Below are 11,543 nucleotides of genomic sequence, written 5' to 3'. Positions count from 1 at the left end.
CACCCTACCACAGCCCGGGCCCACCCAGGCCCCGCCCCGGGGCTGCCAGGCCCCGCCTCCGCCCCGCCCCGGCAGGACCGCCTCATCCCCTCCCGGGCCTGCCATGCCCCGCCCCGTCCCTCCAGGCCCCGCCCCGGCCCTCCGTTAGGTCCCGCTGACTCAGCCACCGAGAGGGCGGGGTCCCACCGCCGGTCTCCATTGGTGGAGAGCCCACAGCGCGGCGCCCAATTAGCCAACGGGCGACGGCGGTGGGCGGACCCACCCTGCTAGCGACCCGCCTCCAGCTCCGAGACACGGCTTGCCATTGGGTGGAGGAGAGGGACGCAACGGCTGCAGGCCACGTGGTGGTGTTTTCATTGCGGGGGCGGCGGGGCGGGGCGCGGGAAGGGAGAGCCGGCGGCTGGGCCCGGCCTGCGGGCTGAGTCCAGTCCGGCGTCTGCGTCGCGGCCGCGGCGAAGCAGACGGGCCTGCGCGCCGGCCTCGCCCCACCCGACGCCCCGGCTATTATACTGACAGTTTAGGGGCGCGCGTTGGACGCTAAGGCCCCACCCTCTTCTGGAGTCCTCGAGCTGCTTGGAAACTGTTTCTAGCAAGGGTGCTGAGGCCCGACAGATAAGGGCTGTCTCATCTCCTGTCCCGCCGTTACAGCTCTTACCGCAGGTCCAGAGCTGTGTTAGCAATGAACTTTATCTCGTTGAATTCTTATGAAAGTTTGTGAAGGAAGGATGATTATGCCCAGTTTAGAGAGGCTGTAACAGAAGTAGAGAACTGCTGCACAGTTCTGTCTGAAATAACACGGTAAATGGTAAAATGTGGAGTTGCCTGATTTCAGGACCCGTACACCAAACGACTCTGCTAGACACTATGTGGTAAAACCCGTCTGATCTGAGCTGAAAAAAAAAACCCAGAAGAAAATGTGTGTAGCATAGTTTTTTTTAATGAAAGGGGTGGAGTTTTGTAGTCAGCCCAGTAAAAACTCAGGTAATTGGAGGTGAGTCCTGAAAAAGGGTCTCTCTTCCCAACCTAAATACATGCTGCCATCGAATTACTAACACACCTTATGAATCAGCAGGTCTGCTAGTTTTAGCTTTATATAATTACTGATCAATTTTTAGTTCAGGCTGTTCCAGTTTTGAGAGGAAATGGTATTTTATTGTCTTGCCACAACATTCAAACTGGCATAGTTCAATTTTTCTATTATGTGGCAAAGCTATATATATAGTTTTTGGAACAGTGAACAAAGTGGGCTGCTTCTCTTAAGCTTTTCTGGTTGACTTTTGGTTTTGTTTTTCTGAAACGCAAATATAACAGTTTCTTCTTTCAGTGCTATTATTCCTTCTCTCAACTGATGTAAAAATAGCTCAGCTCATAGATAGCCAGATGTTGATTGCTCTTTAGTTGAATGTGAGGTGTTGTGTAAATTGTTGTAAGGGAGGCAACTGCTGTTTGGATGGTTTAACTGAATCATCCTTGTAACCTCTCAGCTCAGAGCTGATTTCCGGCTCATCTCCCAGCTCAGGCAAATACTGCAGCCCTTTTTGTTCTATTTAGAAAACAAAAAATATGGCATACTAGGTGTGAGATTATTGGGAGAATTACATAATGTGCCCAGTAGGTTTTTAAAGTCTTATTATTACCAAGAATTTGGACTTGATGGAGTAGATATGGGAGCTGGTGTTAGTTTTTGAGCAGGAATGTTTCATGATAAAAGCAGTGTTTTAGACAGATAGACTGGGCCAGGGTGTGCAAAATAGATTAGATGGGGGAAAAGCCTAGACTAAGGTGAAATTTTAGGAGTGAAAGAAGTGAGAAAGTGGGCTCTAGCGTGGTGGCAAGGTTAGGACAAACCCAAGAGGTGTTTTTTCCTGTAATATATTTGACATAAAACAGTGTGTAAATTTAAGGTTTACAATGTGTTGTAAGGTTTACAACGTGTGGATTTCATACATTTATGTATTGTAATATGACTGCCATTGTAGATATAATTAGTCCCTCATCCTGTCACACTAAGGGCTATTTTGAAGCAGTGCTATCCAACAGAAATGAGAGCCATGGGTGTGAACCCCAAATGTAATTTAAAATTTTCGAGACATATGCCATTTAAATTTTTTGAAACCGCACCTTGTTAGAAAGGGTAAAGACAAATGGGCAAGTTAGTTTTAATAATATTTAACCCTTTAAATGTTATTAAATTTAACCTAGTATGTCAAAAAACATCATTTCAGTAGGTAACCCACGTAAAATTATTGATCGTCAGTTAAATTATTGATCAGTCAGTTTAGATTGTCATTGTTTTTTAGCATAAATACTTAAAATCCCATGTTTCTGGGACCTCCCAGGTGGTCTGCCAGCTAAGACTCTGAGATCCCAGGGTAGGGTGCCCAGGTTTGTTCCCTGGTCGGGGAACTAGATCCCAACTAAGATCCAGCACAGCCAAATATATAAATTAATAAATATTAAAAATAAACTAGCAATCTTTAAAAAAAATCTTGTGTGTCCTTTTCACTTCCTGCATATCTCAATTCACAGTAGCTACATTTTAGGTTCTGCCTCATTGTCCAGGGGACTTTTGAGAGCCTAAGCCTCAGGGCCCGATGGCTGATGGGGAGGTAGGGGTAGCTGGGAAGAAGAGGGAAGATTTAAAGCCAATTCCATGGCAACCCACTCCAGTATTCTTGCCTGGAGAATCCCGTGGGGAGAGGAGCCTGGTGGGCTACAGTCCGTGGGGTTGCGAGAGTCGGACACGACTGAGTGACGAGACCACCAACCACCACCGTGGTCAGGAGGCCCACTCCGCTGCCTTCAGAAACCAGATGTCTGGCAGGTGTTTAGGAAGATGCATTCAGTTTCAGACACGCTGGGGAGGCAGACTGGATGCTCATCAGAATCAATGTTCCGATCTAGAGATGCGGATATAGAAGAAAACTGCTCACCTTCCCGGCTCCACGTTTTCCTGCGGATGGTATGCCTTGTCCGTTTCCTGCTAGGTTAAGGGGTCACCACCCACCAGTTACCACGTGCGGTTACATCCCAGGGCGGCCTCATCTGGTTTTATTTTTCCCAAGACACTACAGAAATCTGTATCTTATGTCAAGGTATATAGAAATATTTGTTTTATAGAAACCTATATTTTTATGTAAACATTTTAAATGTTGACAACTAATTCTTCTTTTTAAAAAACACTATGTGAGCCAAACTAAATGCACCAGCCTGCTGGATGTGGTTTGTGGACAGCCAGTTTGTGACTTCTGTGAGAGATAGAAGGTGCCACTTTGAGAGGTTCCACCCTCAAATTAAAAAAAAAAATCCCAGAAACCCATTTGGATAAAAAGCCAAGGGAAAGATTGTAAATAAATTCAGAGGTGCTGAATTCATTTACTGTCAGGCTGTTTTGTTTTTTCAAGTTCTAGTTCTTGTGTAGGTTCTATGTGAGTGGAAACTCCTGATTTAGATATTGACTTATGGCATCTTTTTTTTTAAAGAATTTTTTTTTATATGGACCATTTTTAAAGTCTTTACTGAATTTGTTACAGTATTGTTTCTGTTTTATGTTTTGGTTTTTTGGCTGTGAGGTGTGTGGGGTCTTAGCTCCCTGACCAGGGATGAAACCTGCATCCTTTGCATTGAAAGGTCACGTCTTAACCACGGGACCACCAGGGAAGTCCTCGCTTATGGCATGTTAATCCTGTCATATTCTTGGAACAGAGTTTTCAAGGCCAAGTAACAGAAACAAAGGAATATTGGAGGAGAGGGAGGGAGAGAACACACAGTTTACTGAAATGGGAACAGGCGTCTGACTTTTTCTCTTTTTTCTCCAATTAGAACTCCTACGGTCCATCTAGGACCATTTTCCAGACAAAATATCCATTCTCTCTAAGGAAACGAACATCAGCAGAAGATTGGGAGGACCATGCCAGGGTCTGAAAATCTAACACCCTCGGTAAGATAAACTTGCAGGCCACAATTCAGCAAATGGGAAGACTTCCTATTTGTGTAACAATCAGGTTGTAATTGAAAGATGCTGACCAGGGCGTGCGCAGGGCATTAACAGAGGAAGCTGGAAATGAGACATCCTGTCTGATGCAACCGTCGGGACACCCAATATGGTTGCCCGTGACAGCCAACTGTCTATAATTAGGGTGATTACTAGGTGAGTAAATACCACTCCTGGCTGCTGCTGCTTTTTATAAAATCCATTCTATTTTTACACTCATGTCACGGGAAACGATCCCCCTTTTCTCTTCTGGTTGATGTGTTCCGACACTCTGGATGAGAGCTGAGAGAACAGACCCGCACTGGGAACGTGTGTGTGGCAGCTCTGTGGTTACAGAGGAGAGGAGGAGCCCTGAGAGCGGGTCAGCGTGGGGGTGAGGCAAGGGCAGGCTGAAGGCTCCCAGCGCGGAAGGCGCTCAGGTCAGTCCCACAGCTCTCAGTAGGGGAGGATGCGCTGGAATATAGGTGCCTTCTGGGAAAGGAGATGGTCCCATGGGCTTGGCCATCAGGAAGTCCCCAGTCAGGGCAAAACTGGCCTTTTGTGTTATTCAACGTGGGCCATCTGGGCGCGAGAGCGTGACTTCAGCGAGTGAACAGACCCTGGGATGTGCCTTTGTTCCCCAAATGGAACCATTATTTCTGGTTTTGTTGGTTGCATAAAGGGACGACAAGGGGCAAAATCTAACAGCCGATCTAATATTCCTTGATGTGCATATTTCCTCTCGAGGGAAAGAAGCAATGCTATGGCACTGAAGAGGGAGCATCTTTGTCTTCACCTCCCTCCCTGATCTGCCATATTTTGGCTTCCAGAATAATCTTCCTAAAACACCAAAGCACATCACAGGTTCTCCGTAAATAGTTGCTGACCAGCTGACATTCATGAAGTCAGTAGCTTCCTATGCCTGTGTTTGCAGGCAAGCCTTGAGCTAATGGTCTGTCATTCAAGACAATGCAGGGAGGTTCAGTCATGGAATTTCCGTTCACTGGGGCCTCTGAAGACCAGCCGGGATTACAGACTTGGGTTCATCAGGTCAGCCGGTCACCTGGACTTAAGTGTTAACGAACAGATAAAGGCGGTATCTGCAAATGGAAAACAAAGCTTTATAGAAAACTCGGCCCGAAGCATCTCAGTAAATGCTCGTGACGTCCCTCCTGTCCAGGGGTTTGCCGCATCATGCAGCTGTGTAAACCAAGTGGAGAGGCACTGGGTGAGCCTCTCGGGGTGCGGGGGCAGGTTGCGCTGGAGACGGCCACTCGGTCAGACTTGTTCGCTCCGTTTCGCTGTGCCTCTCACACGGTCATGACTTGAGGCCAGAAACAGAGTTGGAATCCAGACCTCTCAGCCATTCTCGAGAGAGGTAGGGTGGAGAGAGAAAGGCAGGCCTGTGCCCAGAAGGCCAGAGGCCAGGTTCAAAGGGGAGGCACGGAGTCCTGCTGCTTTTCTAAAAGGCCCGCAGCTTTGCTTACCTTCGCTGGGTTACTACTCGAAGGACAGTTGACCCTCCATATCTGTGGATTCCACATTCATGAATTCAACCATACTTTGATAGAAAAATCTCAAAATAAATAAGTGAATTCCAGTTCTAAAAGGCAAACTTGGAATCTGCCATGCCAGTAAATATTTACATAGCACTTACTCCGTATGGAGCTTCCCTGGGGGCGCAGACGGTAAAGAATTCGCCTGCAGTACAGGAGATGCAGGTTCAATCCCAGGGTCAGGAAGATCCCCTGGAGAAGGAAATGGCAACCCACTCCAGTATTCTCGCCTGGAAAATCCCATGGACGGAGGAGTCTAGTGGGCTAGGTCCACGGGGTTGCAAAGAATCAGACATGACCGAGCATGCCTAACGCTAACACTACATTGTATTAGGTATTACAAGTGATGCAGAGATGATTTAAAGTATGTGGGAGGTGTGCTTAGGTTGTGTGCAAATACCACGCTGTTTTATGTAAGAGATTTGATTTTTTTTTTCCCCTGCCTTGCACAGAATGTGTGATCTTAGTTCCCCAACCAGGGATGGAATCTGTGCCCTCAGCAGGGGAAGCGTGGAATCTTACCCACTGGGCCACCAGTGAAGTCCCTAAAGAATTTGATTTTGATATGGGGAAGGTTCCTGGAACCAATTCCTGGGGTACCCGGGTCGACTGCACTAAAAACGTCTTTTGCTCCCATCAAAGGGTTAATCTGTGCTCCGTGGTGGGGGTGGCTAGTTGATAAGTGATGCGGTGGGACTCTGGGTTTCTGCCTGATCTAGGGAGATGGCCTAGGGAGTGGTCACCGTTCCTTGGAATTCATCCTCTCCAAGAAGAAACTGATTTCAGAAGTCTCTGCAGGGGTGACAGTCCAACAATGCCTGGTCAATGGCGCCATCTAGTGGCCTGAAGTATTCCATTCCAGGCTGGTGGATGGATTTTGAAGAAAAGACTGACTTGAGTGAGATCTGGAGACTTGATTCTGAAGCTTTGGAAGAAGAGTCCCCGAGGTGCCCCCTGTGTTCTCCCCAAACCTCTTTACGGGGTATGTGTTGAAAACATGGGCTTCACTCCGTACTCCCTCTGCTGGGAGGGGTTTGCCTAGTCACTCACTTGACAAGTTTGTATCACGTGCCTGCCTGTTGCTTACCTGCCACAGTTCCAGCCCTGGGGACGCCCAACGGGGCACAGTGTTTAAAAACCCCTGACCGAAGGTCTAAATAGACATTTCTCCAAGAAAGACTTACAGGTGGCCAATAGGAATGTGAAAAGACACTCCACGTTGCTAACTATTAATATTAGAGAAATGCTAATTGAAATTACAGTGAAGTATTACCTCACACTGGTCATAATGACCATCATTAAAAAGTCCACAAACAATAAATGCTGGAGAGGGTGTAGGGAAACGGAACCCTCCTACACTGTTGGAGGGAATGTAAATTGGTACAGCCACTATGGAAACGGTATGGAAGTTCCTTAAAAAACTAAAAATAAGACTACCATATGACCCAGCAATCTCACTCCTGGGCATATATTTGGAGAAAACTATACTTTGAAAAGATCCATGTACCCCAGTGTTCATTGCAGAACTATTTATAATAGCCAAGACATGGTAAGTAAGTAAGTGAGTGAAGTCACTCACTCGTGTCCGACTCTTTGCAACCCCATGGACTGTAGCCCACCAGACTTCTCTGTCCATGGGATTCTCCAGGCAAGAATACTGGAGTGGGTTGCCATTTCCTTCTCCAAGACATGGATGCAGCCTAAATGCCCATCAGCAGATGAATTGATAAAGATGTGGCACATATATGCAGTGGATCACTACTTGACCATGAAAAGGATGGAATGATGCCATTTGCAGCAGCATGGACGGACCTAGAGGTTATCATACTAAGTGAAGCAAGTCAGACAGAAAGAGGTATCACTTAGATGTGGAGTCTGAAAAATGATACAGTGATCTTATCCACAAAGCAGAAGCTGACTCACAGACGCAGAAAACAAACTTACGCTTACCAGAGGAGAAAGGGAGTGGGGAGGGATAAAACAGATACACTACTACGTGAGAAACTGATCAGCAAAGCGTCCCTGAGCGCTCAGCTGGTAAAGAATTCGCTGCAATGCGGGAGAGCTGGGTTTGATCCCTGGGTTGGGAAGATCCCCTGGAGAAGGGAAAGGCTACCCACTCCAGTATTCTGGCCTGGAGAATTCTACGGACTGTATAGTCCATGGGGCAAAGAGTTGGACACGACTGAGCAACTTTCTCTTTCAAAGATCTACTGTACAGCACAGGAAACTCCACTCAATATTCTGTAATAACCTATACGGGAAGACTATGGAAGAGAATAGATACCTGTACTTGTAGAACTGAATCACTTTACTGTATACCTGAAGTGACTGCTGCTGCTAAGTCACTTCAGTCGTGTCCGACTCTGTGTGACCCCATAGATGGAAGCCCACCAGGCTCCCCTGTCCCTGGGATTCTCCAGGCAAGAACACTGGAGTGGGCTGCCATTTCCTTTTCCACCTGAAGCGACTACAACGTTGTAAATCAAGTATACTCCAATATAAAATAAAAATTAAATTTAAAAATAATGAAAAAGCGCATGCCCACATAGGCAGAAAGACCATAAAGAAAAAAGTAACGTGGAGAGTAACTTAGGTGTAATGAGTGCTCGGAAGAAAAATTCAGCAATGACCAGGGCCTCTGGAAGAGTCGGGGCGGGGGGCGAGTCTCACGGAGCGGAAACAGGGAGCGGTGCTGGAGGGCTCCATCTGCAGAAGGCCGGAAGGCGGTGGGGGACGTCTTTCTGCAGCCACGCGGGGAAAAGCATTCTGGGAAGAAGGAGCGGAAGGGCTGAGAGCCGCGGGAGGCCGGGGGGTGCGAGCGCAGGGCGGCGGCGGGCGGGGCGGAGAGGGACGGCGGTCAGAGCGGAGCCGGAGCCGGGAGGGGAGGCCCCGGCGGCTTCGCTTCTGCTCCGGCAGGATCAGGCGGGGCGCGGACCCCGATGGGGCTGTCCTGGGAGACTCGCGTGCGTAAAACCTCCTGGAGGCCCAGCATTGCGTTTATTAACACTGCTTCACGGGCTTCTTCTCCCGGCTTGTTTAGATCCCCTCCCCGCCCCCCGGAACACCACTGACTTCTTGTGGGGCTTGAGGAAGCACAAGTCAGCGCTGATAAGCCGGCCCTGGCGTTCCTGACAGTCACACGCGCGTCGCAGCACCGCCGCACGGCGGCCGCGCCTGGCCCTTGCCTCCTTGTCGCCAGCTTTGCCCCCCAGGCTCGCTCTGCTCCTCCCGCCCCCAGACAGGGATCCCTGGGACACCCACTGCTTAGACCACCCCGTCAGGACCACCTCCAGCCCTGCCTGGTTCCAGCTGCCCCTGCCCTCCCCGCCTTAGAATCAAGCGGCACACACCCGAGTCCTACGAAACCCTCCCCACACAGCCGGCTCCTGAGACGCCCTGTCTGGCGTGCACACCCCCTGGTAACCGGTTTGGTCGCTTACAACACTGACACTGCCTTTGTGAACCTGGTGGTCTTTTCCTCGAACTGGGATCAGTCCTCACTGTTGTGTCCACTCAAGCTGAAGGAGAGCTGGGTGAAATGATTATTGTTTATTGTGTTGTTGTTCAGTTGCTCAGTCATGTGGACTCTTCATGACTGCACAGCCTGAAGCACGCCAGGCCTCCCTGTCCTTCACCATCTCCCGGAGTTTGCTCAAACTCACGTCCATTGAGTCGGTGATGCCATCCAACCATCTCATCCTCTGTCGTCCCCTTTTCCTCCTGCCTTCAATCTTTCCCAGCGTCAGGGTCTTTTTTAGTGAGTCAGCTTTTCGCATCAGGTGGCCAAAGTATTGGAGCTTCGGCTTCAGCATCAGTCCTTCTAATGAATATTCAGGACTGATTTATTTTAGTATGGACTGGTTTGATCTCCTTGTAGTCTGAGGGACTCTGAAGAATCTTCTCAAACACCACAGTTCAAAAGCATCAATTCTTTGGCATTCAGCCTTCTTTATGGTCCAACTCTCACATCCATACATGACTACTGGAAAAACCATAGCCTTGACTAGATGGACCTTTGTTGGCAAAGTAATGTCTCTGCTTTTCAACATGCTGTCTAGGTTGGTCATAGCTTTTCTTCCAAGAAGCAAGAGTCTTTTCATTTCATAGCTGCAGTCACCATCTGCAGTGATTTTCAGTTCAGTTCAGTTCAGTCGCTCAGTCGTGTCCGACTCTTTGCGACTCCATGAACCACAGCACGCCAGGCCTCCCTGTCCATCACCAACTCCCGGAGTTCACTCAAACTCATGTCCATCGAGTCGGTGATGCCATCCAGCCATCTCATTCTCTGTCGTCCCCGTCTCCTCCTACCCTCAATCCCTCCCAGCATCAGACTCTTCCAGTGAGTCAACTCGTCGCATGAGGTGGCCAAAGTATTGGAGTTTCAGCTTTAGCATCAGTCCTTCCAATGAACACCCAGGATTGATCTCCTTTAGAATGGACTGGTTGGATCTCCTTGCAGTCCAAAGGACTCTCAAGAGTCTTCTCCAGGACCACAGTTCAAAAGCATCAATTCTTCGGCGATCAGCTTTCTTCACAGTCCAACTCACATCCATACATGACCACTGGAAAAACCATAGCCTTGACTAGACGGACCTTGGTTGGCAAAGTAATGTCTCTGCTTTATAATATGCTGTCTAGGCTGGTCATAACTTTCCTTCCAAGGAGTAAGCGTCTTTTAATTTCATGGCTACAATCAGCATCCGCAGTGATTTTGGAGCCCCCAAAAATAAAGTCTGATACTGTTTCCACTGTTTCCCCATCTATTTCCCATGAAGTGATGGGACCAGATGCCATGATCTTTGTTTTCTAAATGTTGAGCTTCAAGCCAACCTTTTCACTCTCCTCTTTCACTTTCATCAAGAGGCCTTTGAGTTCCTCTTCACTTTCTGCCATAAGGGTGGTGTCATCTGCATATCTGAGGTTATTGATATTTCTCCCGGCAATCTTGATTCCAGCTTGTGCTTCTTCCAGCCCAGCGTTCCTCATGATGTACTCTGCATAGAAGTTAAATAAGCAGGGTGACAATGTACAGCCTTGACACACTCCTTTCCAATTTTGAATCAGTCAGTTGTTCAGTGTTCAGCTCTAACTGTTGCTTCTTGACCTGCATACAGGTTTTGCAGGAGGTAGGTAAGGTGGTAGTCCCATCTCTTTAAGAAGTTTCCACAGTTTGTTGTGATCCACACAGTCAAAGGCTTTAGTGTAGTCAATGAAGCAGAAGCATATGTTTTCCTGGAATTCTCTTGGTTTTTATGATCCAATAGATGTTGGCAATTTGATCTCTGGCTCCTATTGTACAGTCCCTCAAGTCTAAAGCTGAGACATTGCATCCCACTGAAGTGTCTGGTGTACCCACTGGAGAGGGCTTCCCAGGGGCTCAGATGGTAAAGTATCCGCCTGCCATGTGGGAGACCTGGGTCCATTCCCTGGGTTGGGAAGATCCCCTGGAGGAGGGCATGGCTACCCACTCCAGTATTCTTGCCTGGAGAATCCCATGGACAGAGGAGCCTGGCAGCCTACAATGGAAGAGTAGAGGCTACAGAGGAGTCCGTGGGGTCACAAAAAGTTGGACACGACTGAAGTGCCTTAGCGTGCATGCATGCAAACGTCAGTAACCTCTGGCGACCGGCGCTGGACGAGACTGCAGTTTGAATCAATGTGTCTGGATCCACCCCAGAGTGAGAGATCCTGCTGACCCCAAACAGGGAATAATTCTTCTACTTTCTCTGTATCACAATTGTCTGGGTCCCCAGGCTGCTTTAGCACGACCATGTGGATGATGATAACTCATCAAGTGGCAGTTTCCATGGGTTTCCATTCCCCTCACTGATCAGATCTGCCGGCTGCAGAAATGTGTGGCCAAGATCTCCTGATAAAACACAGTCTTCCACCCGCCAAATGCTCAGCGCTTAGGTAAGCTGCTACTGTAAGGCCCTGTTGGTGGGAAGAGGCCAGCCTCACTGATCACATCCTTTCACCCGGCTGGTCTGCAGGGACGTTTGGAACGGGAT

Source organism: Moschus berezovskii, chromosome 20 (assembly GCF_049115385.1).
Source record: "Moschus berezovskii isolate FMDL1 chromosome 20, NW_MosBer_1.0, whole genome shotgun sequence".
In the NCBI taxonomy this organism is placed as follows: Eukaryota; Metazoa; Chordata; class Mammalia; order Artiodactyla; family Moschidae; genus Moschus; species Moschus berezovskii.
The sequence above is the reverse complement of the archived record's forward strand: the minus strand, read 5'-3'. Positions refer to the sequence as shown.